The sequence below is a fragment of the Canis lupus genome, chromosome 3 (genome assembly GCF_011100685.1).
Source record: "Canis lupus familiaris isolate Mischka breed German Shepherd chromosome 3, alternate assembly UU_Cfam_GSD_1.0, whole genome shotgun sequence".
Lineage (NCBI taxonomy): Eukaryota > Metazoa > Chordata > Mammalia > Carnivora > Canidae > Canis > Canis lupus.
Window position 1 is genome coordinate 69,228,620 of NC_049224.1, and position 12,107 is coordinate 69,240,726.

General features: G+C 36.8%; 1 long non-coding RNA gene across 3 annotated transcripts in view; it reads left to right on the top strand.

Moving 5' to 3' along the window:
* Positions 1–361: 361 nt before the first annotated feature.
* The window catches only part of LOC102151487, a 63,421-nt gene continuing 51,675 nt past the window's right edge, over positions 362–12,107 (top strand). For 2 of the 3 annotated variants that reach the window (XR_005357243.1, XR_005357241.1), the window contains exon 1: positions 362–471. This is a non-coding gene — a long non-coding RNA (uncharacterized LOC102151487). The remainder of the gene's footprint in view (positions 472–12,107) is intronic. The other variant, XR_005357242.1, reaches the window with a different exon arrangement.

Genomic DNA, 12,107 nt, shown 5'->3' on the forward strand with positions numbered 1-12,107 from the left:
GTAGTATGCTGCATCAGTTACCACTGAGAGGGGAACAAGATAAGGAAAGGGTCTGTAAAGCATGGCAATGCAAAGGTTGTAGAGTGACTCCGACGAAAGTGCCTTCAGTCTAGTGATGGGGCAGAGGCCAGCTGGAAGATGCTGGATGGGTGTACATGGAAGAAAGCGATAGTGAAGAGGTCATCGGAAGAGGAAAATTGAGGTCAAGCCTGGATCTTTTTTTAAGGATCTTGTATTCCGATGGGAATAAGCTACTCTAGAAGGAAAATACAAGAAAGCTAGAGCAAAGGTGACTCTGAAGCAATTATGACCACCTTCTAATACAGATGAGAACACAAGGCTCTATGACATCAGGAAAATCCTTACAGGTCACACAACAAGCAAGTGACAGAGGCAGATTTCAAACCAGGACCTGACTGGCTCCAACACCACTACTGTTTCCTTAACAACAGGCAGTCCCTCTGAAGTGAGGTAATGCCCATCTAATATCATGTTATTACTTTATTTTCTGCAGGAAAATTGTCACCCTATTCTTTTTACAGATTTCCTTTTGAGTTTTGGAAATGTCTGAATTCAAAAACTTGAACCACTCTAAACAATTATACTCTTTCATAGATGCTTGCATTGAATGTTGCAAGTAAAAATAAATAATTATGAAGTTTGGACTCTTTAGGAAATAAATGTTAGAATATGGACTGAGCTTACAGAAAGAATTAGAGCTTTCAAATGAAATATGAACTGAGATCTCATACATGCTTCTGTTTGGAAAGAACAGGTGGGGATCTCTTTCTATGAAGAGAAAAGAAAAAGATCTTGACAAAAAAAATGCTTTACAGGAGAGAAATGGAACATAATTAATGGTCACAGATTAAGAATTAGAGTTTAAAAGGAAAACTAATGTTTGCTGTGTTTTCTTCCCTCCAAATAACTTCTAACAATAATATGGCTTTGAGAAACCTCAGATGCAGAAGAAAAACAAAAATAATAGCTTTTCTCTAGTTATAAATAAAAATGAATGCTTGGATGACAATTGCTGATAACAGTTAATTAAGGACAAACAAAATTAATTTGTACTCACATTCAAGAGTATGTACTACTCTAACCTTTGTTTTAACTTGGATATAATCTTTCTCGAGAAGAAAAAGCACAAATTAATTAATATGAACTGTTTTTCCAATAAAGTTTAACATTTCAATTTAAGAGAACTAATAAGTACAATTGTCTTTCTAGTGCAGATTTTCTCATTTTTCTTCTTTTGTAGAAGCTTCCAAATCTTCCCTCAGCTTTTGAAAACTAGAACTACATTTCCCTGGAGGCAGCTAAACAAAATTTTAGACCAGAGTCTAACCTTGACTTTGTAAAATCATTTTAATAACAAAAATTTTACAAGAAGTCAATATAAGTATCTCTCTATTCACATAAACAAGTTCTTTCAAGGAAATACCAATTGTATGTCAATTTAAAAAGTGATTCAAACTGCACCTCTCATCCAAAGGGAATTAACTCCTCTCCTTAGAAATGCTGGCGTTCATTTTTTGGCTCTGTTAGTCCTGAATAGTTCAATAAATGCTGAGCTTCAGTGTAATGTTTGCAAATAGAAGAAAAATTGCCCCAACTCTGTCTACCCTACCAGAATAGTTTGAGAATTTAATCAGATAATAATAGATATAGATAAAGGAACACTTTTAATAGATTGCTAATAGTATCATACCCCTGTGCTTGTCTGTAGAACTGTCCATTAAAAGTCAGAGACAATTGGTTTGTATTGACTGCGTAGAGGTCATATTTTATGGGCTTTTCTCTTGTGAAAGTGTTTACATTAGGAAAGTCATCTTGGGCTTGCTGGTGATTGTAGAGCACTCCAGCTGTTCCACTCATTAGGAAGATGGCTTCATTATGAAAACAATAATTTAGGGATGAATATATTTAAAATACTAAAGTAAATGAGAGTTTTATTCTCAGAAAACTATTTTCAGTAACACTATTTGGGGGTCCTTACTTCTAGAAACCAGGGCAATGGAAAGCACAAGCATCAGAAGGCACTTCCTTGATTTGGCACAAAATGGTACCTTGAAACAATACAAAAACCATTTGTAGCTTTGATCAGTTTGCAGAGGACATAAGTTGATGGTCACTCCTTTCCTGAGGACAAGAAATGAGAGGCCGCTTCACTGAGCCGAGTTTAAATATTCCCTTTCTGACAACAAAGCTGTTGGCCAGCTACAGCGACAAGCATTTGGTATGGTTTTCCATAATTCTGATGAAAGGCCACCATATCCATAAGTTGTGGAAGTGCCAGATTTTGTGAGACTTCTGTCTTAGTTTATTCAGGATACTCTATAACAAAATACCCACTGGGTAGCTTATAAACAACAGAAATTTATTTATCACAGTTCTGGAAGCTGTAAGTCTGAGGTCAGGATGCTGGCATGGTCAGGTGAGGGCCCTCTTCTAGCTTTTAGACTTCTCCTCGTATCCTCGCATGGCAGAAGGGACTAGGAGATTCTCTGGGGAGTCTTTTGAAAGAGCATTATCCCATTCATAACAGCTCCGCCCTCATGATCTAAATGTTTCCCAAACATCCCATCTCCTAATACTATCACACTGGGAGTTAAAATTTCAACATACATAATCTAGGGAGACATATTCAAACCACAACTACTTCCAATGCTTGCACCAAGAGTTCTACAGAACATCCACTCTTACAGTTCCATATGTATTTTTGTTCTTAGTCTGAAGACTTTTGCTTTCCTTTTGCAAATAACTAATCATAATTCTTTTTTTATATGCTCTGCAATTATAAGTTAGGGAAATTATCCCCTTTGCTTCAAATTGTAGAAACAAAAATCATACCCAGCATTTGTGACATAGCATTCTTTTTTTTTAATTTAAATTCAATGAGCCAATTTATAGTACCTCATTAGTTTCAGATGTAGTTTAAATAATTTAAAATTTAAATAATTTAAAAGTTGTGTTTAACACTCAATGCTCATCACATTCCATGCCCTCCTTAATGCCTCATCACCCAATAAACCCAACCCCTTGCCTCCCTCCCTTCCAGCAACCCTCAATTTCCTAGAGTTAGGAGTCTCTCATGGTTTTTTGCCCTCTCTGATGACTTCTCATTCAGTTTTCTCTCCCTTCCCTATGGTCCTCTGCCCTGTTCTTTATATTTCACGTATGAGTGAAACAATATGATAATTATCTTTCTCTGATTGACTTATTTTGCTTAGCATAATATCCTCCAATTCCATCTCATTGATGTAAATAGTATGTAGTCATTGAATGAGCTTGGAATGTAGAGGCTTTTCTGCTTACTATAAAACATTCCTCATTGTAGAGCTCTCTCAACCACACCACCGTGTGGCTAAGCCCCATCTGTCCTCCCAAGACTGTTCCATCTAGATTCCCTGGATTTATTCAGAACTATCTTGCTGCATATGTCAACCATCCAATGACTTACTCACATGCTTTGTTAGAGCCAAATATCCTCAGTTCTGTGTCTTAACTTATTTTGTGTGTTTTAATTTCAGTTTATTGTGGTAAGAAAACTTAGCATAAGATCTTTCTTCTCAAAGGGTTTCCAAGTGTAAGATATAATATAGGGACAAGGTTGGACAAGTAGACCTCCAGATCTTGCCTCACAGAAATGTCATGCCCATTGATTAATAATCTCCAATTTCCCTCCCCCTAGCCCCCAGGGACACCATTCCACTCTTTGATGCTATACATTTGACTACGGTAGATACTTCATATGAGTGTAATCGTACATTATTTGTCTTTCTGAAACCAGCTGTTTTCACATAACATGATGTCATCAAGGTTCATCCACAGTGCTGCAACTGCACCTCACTTTAGAGGGTTCAGAGGACAGGTTTGTCTTCTCCCTACATCTCTGGTTCTGTAACTGAAGATTTGTTTTCCTTCTTATATAAACTATGTCCAACTTGTTTCCCTTCTCAAAGAGCAAATGTGACTCATTAATTTATAATCGACTTTCTTTTGAATTTTATTTTAGATTTATAAAAAAAATTGTGAAGATTGTAGAGAGTTCCCATATACTCCACACCTGATTTCCCCTATGGTTACCATCTTACATTAGTACATTTGTCAAAAGCAATGAACCTGTATCATTATATTATTAACTAAAATTTATACTTTCTTAGTTTTTATCAAATGTCCTTTTTCTATCCCAGGATCCCATCTAGGATACCATATTGTTCCAATTAGTTTAGTTTTTAAATAAACAAACATGGGACGCCTGGGTGGCTCAGCGGTTAAGCATCTGCCTTCACCTCAGGGTGTGATCCCAGGGTTCTGAGATTGAGGCCCACATCGGGCTCCCTGTGTAAAGCCTGCTATGTCTCTGCCTCTGTCTCTGTCTCTGCCTCTCTCTCTCTCTGTAGGTCTCTCATGAATAAATAAATACAATTTTAAAAAAATGCACAAACAACAAAATTATTATATATTTCTTGATATAGTTTCTCAGAAACTCCAAAGTACTCTCAAGAAAAAAAAAAGGGGGGGGGTAAAAAAAAGCCCACAAAGTTTCAGAAAACCAAAACTGTAACTTTCATGAAATTATAAATCAGAGAGTGGCTTTTAATAGCATTCTCTCTAGTTATCTATTTTACTAGTGATGACACAAGGGCCCAGAAAGCAGGTGAGTTCTTACCCAGGTTTCACTGCATGTTGATGATGGAATTGGGACTGAAGCACTTGATAGATATTTTTGAGCATTCACCATTGGTTCTGGCAAATTTCTGACCTCAGAAGTCTGGCCATACCTAAAGTAGAAGACAGGAAGTTCCCACCTGACCTTCTTGCAGCTAGGATTGGAGCATGTGACCTGGTTTCTTTGGGTTAGACTTGCGTTTGGAAATAAACAACATGAGGAGGTGATATCTGGAGACAGAGCCAGTTATTCCCTCAGACAGGGTGACAGTGGGACCTTTGGCATCTACTCCGCAAGTGCCCTGGGTAAGAGTCAGGTTTGTCTTAGAGAAGCCCTCATGGTGTGATTATATACTCTGTGTCTGGTCCTACAGCACCAAGGCCCACTCTCTGACCATCCTTGGGGTACATGGTATTACCTCATATCTCTTAATACATTTCTTCTCTGTATGAGTAATGAAGAGATTATAGTGTTTAAAATAGGAATTCTGACCAATAAAATTGAAATTATCAGACACTTCTTTCATGATCAATTTTGTTTATTTCTACTATGTAATTCATCTCCCAAAGTTTGATTTGTAGCAAAGTGGTGATACTTCTGTGTATTAATGCCTTCCTTTCATTCCTCTTACACTTAAATGAAAAACATAGGAAAAAGGAAAAATGTGTCGGTGCTTATAGTCATTTGTTAAGACTGCCACAACAAAGTAGCACAAACTGAGTGGCTTAAAAACAGAAACTTATTACCTCAGAGTTCTGGAATCTAGATGTCCCAGATCAAAGTCTTGGAGAGCTTGATTCCTTTTGAGGGTTGTGAGAGAGAATTTTTCGAAGCCCCTCATCATTTCTAGCACTTTTCTGGCAATCCTTGTTATTTCTTGGCTTGTAGAAGCATTACTCTGACTTCTGCTTTCTTCATCACATGACATTCTCCCTGTGTGCCTATCTGTGTCAGATTTGCCCTTTTATTTAAGATACCAGCCATATTGGATTAAAGCCTACTCTAATGACCTCACTTCACCCTGATTACCCCATAAAGACCCTCTCTCCAAATAAGGTTACAATCTAAAGTACTGGAGGTTAGACTTTGACAAAGGAATTTAGGGGACACACAGTCCAGCCCTCCTGACTAGATGATCAGCTTACTGAAGCTAACTCACGCAGGGTCATAAGCACTACTGGGGCACTAGGACTAGGACTCTGAGGACACTGGTAACTAGGTAACTAGGTGGTGGTATAGTCTGTAGCTCAATCTATGAATTTCCTGTCAAGAAACCAGGGTCTAGATCAGGCTTTAGGCAGGGGGATCTCTACAGGTGATAATAACGTCATAGGCTTTCATATCTTCCCAGAGAGAAACTGATTACATTTCCTCCTTCCTTCCTTGGTCCTCCTGCTCTGCACAAAATCAATCACCAAGCCTGTCAACACCACCTCTTCACTATCACCTGGCCATTCTCTTCTTTCAAATCCCTACTGCATGGCCATATTGCACACCCTCATTTGTTATTTAAAAGGTGACAATAACTTTATTTTATTCAAGTATCTGTAAGGCTGCATTTTTGTTTAACCTGCTTTTGCATTTAAATCTTTGCTTATTTGAAATTTATTTTGAGTAAGAAATAAAGATGTGATCCCAATTAATTTTTCCCCTCTAATGTCTTGCCAATTGTCCCAATACAATTTATTGAATAATCCATATTTCAATACTGATTTCAGTGCTGTCTTGGCCAAAGATTAACTTTCTAGTGTTTTTGGCTCTAATTTGGATTCTCTTTCATTCATCATTTTGCCATTTTCTATATTGATTCCTGTTTTAGAGAAGATTTATGATATATATTTATGACATTAAAGCTATTTTTTATTACTCCCCATTTCAGAGTTATCTTTCCTATTGAATATTTATAAGATAAACTTTAGAATAATTATGTCAATTCAAAAAAATCACTGGGATTTTTAGATTGAGGATGGGCTAAACTTTATGATACTGAGTGCCCCTCATTGCAACTCAGGTAAGCTTCTTCACTTACTCATCCTCTCATTTTCCACTAAGTAGGTTCTTTTGGGTATCATCAGAAAAAAATACTATGTATTTTTATTAAGTGTACTTATATTTGTTTGATGCTATTGCAGTTATGAATGGAATTTTTTTATTCTATTTTCATTTTGTTTTTCTTAAGAGAAAACTATTTAGTTTTGTATTTTTATTTATATCTGTCAAGATTACTGAACTTATTGTATGCACTGGTGACTCAAGAGGTCTTGTAAGGTTTTCCAGAAATGCCATCATATCATCTTCATGACATTATTGTTTTCTACTTCTGTCAAAGTTTGACCTCAAAAAACAGAAAACATAAAAGATCAGAGAGGGTGATCACATAAAAACAAAAGTTAAAATCTGAAATTTAATAAATAATTTCATCAGCTTTATACTAAGAGCTAACACAACAAAAAAGACAGCTATGTCAATAGAGAAATAAGCAAAAAATATATAAATATTAATTTATAATTATTTATTTTATTATAACTTATAGATTATAAATTTATAAATTATATTTATACATTATAAATTAGTTATAAATTTGTTAATTTATTATTATTAATATATAAATATATAAGAATATATAAATATCTAATTCCCCAAACATGAATGACAAATAGGAAACCTATAAAAAAAATTAAGCCCTAATTAAAGGAAAAATTCAGCAATAAAATGAGATATTTTGCAGCTTATAATGTTGATGAAGATTAGAAGTATCAGCATCAGTGACTATGGTGTTAAGGGAAAGAGGCACTTTCATTCAATGCTATAGGAAATAGAAACTGGTATAGCAAATTTGGAAAAGAATTTAACAATAAGACTCAAAATTTATATCCTATATCTCTTTAACTCAGATTGCCTTTGCAGTTAATTTTTCCCTACATGTTCTCAGGAAAGTCTAGAGGGATGCTGGGTGGCTCAATCCATTGAGCATCCAGCTTTTGATTTCAGCTCAGGTCATGATCTCAGGGTCATGAGATCAAGACCTGAGTCGGGCTCTGTGCTGAGTGTGGAGCCTACTTAAGATTTTCTCTTTCCCTCTCCCTCTCCTCTTCTACCTCTCCTTGTACTCTCTTTCTCTCTAAAAAAATAATAAAAATTAATGAAAGTATACAATAACACATGCTCTATGGATATTCAACACAGCATTTTTTATAACAGCAAAAAGCTAATGTCCATCCATAAGGGATTGGTTAAATGAATGATAGTACATGTGTGTAACGGAATACTCTATAGCCACTTAAATAATAGCAAAGAGCTATATTTATGCACATATAAAAACATTCAGAACATTTTACATGGCAATAAAGTAGCATGTGTATTATAATCCCATTTCTTTAAAGTTATTTTTATATTTATATACTGTCTTAATCTGTTTGGGCTGTAGAATAGAAAACCATAAACCAAGTGGCTTATTAAACTACCAACATTATTTCTTACAGTTCTGGAGGCTGGAAAGCCCAAAATTATGGTGCTGGCAGATTTGGCATCTGCCGAGAACCCTCTACCTAGCTGGCCAACTTTTCCTATAACTTCCCATTGTGGAAGGGGTAAGAGCCCTTTTTAAGACTACCTTGATAAGGGCACTAATCACATCTTAATATCATCACCTTGAGGGATGGGTTCCAACATATGAATTTAGGGGACAGAGGACAAAAATATTCAGACCATAGCATATACTTGCATACGTTTCCAAAACTGTCACCTATTTAAAACCAATGTAATGCCTTTTCACTAGGACACTATTCAAACTCTGATAGTGTCCCATGACCTACTTATCTGCTGCCCTGATCTAATCTGGTTTTTCTTTTCCTCTACAATCTTAAATCATAGCATGGTCCCTTCCTCATTTTGCCCAGACACACTGGTGCCTCTGGATCCCCCAAGTTCTGTCTCACTCAATGTCTATGTCTGCTTCTTCCTCTATGCAGCCTTCATGTCTCAGTTGAAATATTCTTTATCGAAGCCTCCTTTTCCTGCTCTCTGGAAACCTCCCCAGTCCATATCAGCACACACTGTTTCCTCTTCTCATGGCATTTGTTACAGCCTTCAATTGTTTATGCGTTGAGCTGTTTTCCTGTTTATTATCCACCTCAGTCACTATACTGGAAACACAATGAAACCAACGACCATAAAATTTCTCATTCATCACTGCCTGACACTGTTAAATGATCAATAAATATTTTAAAATGAATGAATACACATGAAGAGATTTCTGTATGTAGTCTCTGAAATGTTAACGATGTTTATCTCTGGTTATTGGGATTTAGATTATTTTAAAACTTCTTCATATACTTCTTATGCATTTCTGCACTGATAATACAATAATTGTATTTCTAATTATAAAAATCTCTTTTCATTTATTTACTCATCTATACATATCAATGTGCGTATATGAATGTATATATATAGAGTGTATGTTTATGTGCATGTGTCTAGTTATTAAGCTTGCATCTTGGGGTGCCTGGTAGCTCAGTCCATTAAGCATCTGCCCTCGGCTCAGGTCATGATCCTGGGGTCCTGAGATCGAGTCCCACATCAGGCTCCCTGATCAGTGGGAAGTCTGCTTCTCCCTCTCCCTACTTCTGCTCTCTCTCTCTCAAATAAATAAAATATTTTTTTAAAGCATGCATCTGATCAATACTTCTCTATAGCCTGATTCACTATCACTTAACAGAATACATTTTAAACACTTTAGTGTGATATCCAACTCTTTTACAAAACTGCTTCAAGGTCCCATTTAAATCTATTTTTTTCTAGATTAATTCATCCTGACAGCTCACCCTGGGCTTCAACCACAATGCAAAGCATCCCTGCCTTGGATGACACATGGCACTCATATCTCTCTGAGCTTGTACATGATCTGTCTTCCTAAAGAACACTCATCTCTATGCTCTCTGCTTGATAAACTCTCAGATTAGTCCTAGCAGTAGGGTGGCAGTGGGCTCTGTAAAAATGTAGTTCCTAGGTTTCTGGAGACTGGATTCTACCTCCAGAATGTGAACTCTCTAAGGCCGGGAACTTTGTCTTATTCAACTTTGATTCTGTAGCCCAGGTGATGTCTATCGTAGGAATTGTTTTTGAATTATGTTGCAAGCAAATTTTACAAAGAGAATATTCTAGGTACTATTTTTTAGAATAATTAGTTCCCAAAGTATCAAAATAACAACAATCATTTTATCATCTGTCACTGCTTCTCTGAGTTGGAAATAAGAAGGGCTCAGCTGGGCAATATTTGGCTCAGGGATGCTCATGCGTTTGTGCAGTCAGATAGCAGGTGGAAGTAGAATGGGGGGACTGGACCTAGCAGCTGAATGGTCATCTTTATCTCCCCATGTAATCTGCAGGTCTCTCTGTATCCTTTCTCCACATAGATAATGGTAGTCATATGCCATTATACCACTATCTGGTATATTTGCTGATAGTTTGGGTTTCCTTATAGCATGGTGACTCCAAAGTAGAATGACTGCTCACACATCAGCTTCAGGTTCCAAGAGCAAATGTCCCAGCTAACAACAGTGCATGCTTCCTTGCATTCAACAATCTAGCCCCAGAAGTCATCCCTGCTGCTGCTTCTTGATCAAGAGTGAAGAGTGAGCCGCAAAGGCCAGCCAAGACTCTGGAGGAGGGGACATGGATCTCACTTGCCAGTGAGATGACTATCAAAAAATTAGAGAAGATGTTTTCAAGTCACTGCACAGATTTTTATAACTGGTACCTGCATCCCCTGCAAAGACCTTTACTTACAGTCCCAATAAAGGATCAAAGGATCTGGGTATTTCACAGGCTGAAATTATTAACACTTAATGCAAGAACTACATTCTCAGCTTAAAGAGAATGCATTCTTATTGTTTTTTTTTTCCAGCCTGTTTAGACTGAAACAAACACAAGTTAAAAAAAAAAAAAAAAAACAACAACAACAACAAAAAACACCTGGAAGTGACAAAAAGTGCAGCTTTGATGTTTATAATTTACAACCGATGTAGAAGTTGCCAATTTCTGCTTTTATCTGTAGTTGTGCTCCTTCCTTGGATGCACTGAAATCAAAGAGTTCTATTGGTTAAAGAGTCTCTCTTTGAATCTGGAAGATGCTACTCAGGTAGATGTATTGAGGCTTAGCTCCAAATTCACATAATAGATCTTACAAAAGGAAGGAATTTTAGAGCTCTCAGAAGCCAAGTGTGTTCACAGGCTCATTTCTCCATTCCTTATACTGGAGACAGGGTTCAAGCAGCCTGGTGGAGAGCAAGTCTGGAGAGGTAGCCAAATTTGAAGGTTCAGAATGGCAAAGGGGACCTGAACATCAGAGAAATGATTAGGAGCATTAAATTCTGCTAAGGGATGAAACAAATCACATCACTGCATTAAAAAAAATACATGTATAGATTTATAGATTTGCTTTTTGGAGGGTCATCATATGGAAGAGGGATTCAACAACCAAATATTTTCTAGCCTCTTATTTGTGTGAGGCCCTCAACCTGGCTCAGGTTGCCTACAAAGAGCATACTCTGGCTGGTTGGAGAGCTACTGCCTTTTCTGGGAGTGAGGTTGAGCATTAGGAATGGGAGTTCAGCTGAAACCTTAGGAGTGTTGAGTCTATCAGGAGGAGGGCTGGTGAGGGCTATGGAGCATGTGCAGCCCATGCCCCATGCATGAATCCATGCATGTATGCAAACTGACTTTGCACTAAGAGGGGCCATGGGAGATAGGGCTCCACAACAGTAGAGATCTTGTCTATGCCAAATCAAACTGTGCTGTCTGAAATTGGAATAATCATCTCCCAATACCTTCAGTTCTACCATTCAGATGCTGTACCATAAGTATTAAATGAAGTATTTCCTATTATTTTATTTTCTTCAAGTAAAAGCATTTACTAAACTTATAACTCAGTGAGGTATATTTTTTCATCTTTACAAAGCCCCTCCCCCAAATATCAATAAATCAAAAACTGATAAAATAAGCATTTATTATATCTAAGGTCGGCTTCACATGGGGGAGTTAGAGTAACAAAAATCAGTACTGTGTTTGGAAGACCTACTGTGTGCCAGGAATGATGCACAATATCAATTAATCTTCAGAAATGTTTGCATTATGCATTATTTTTCAAATTTTATGTTGAAAAAACTGACCTTGAGAGGTTAGTCCATTTCTCTGAGGTTATCACATTATGGATAGTGCTCCTGGGATTTAAACATAGGCCTATTGTGACTTCCATGTGCTTGTTCTATGATAACACACCATTTATAGTTTTTGAAAACTGACCAAATAAGTGGGTTTAAATCACATGCAAAGAAGGATATAAGTAAATGGATGATGTTTTCTTTCTTCTAACTTTTTTTTTCATTTAAACAATGGCATCGTGATACGGAAAGAGTATCCAGGTTTGAGTTCT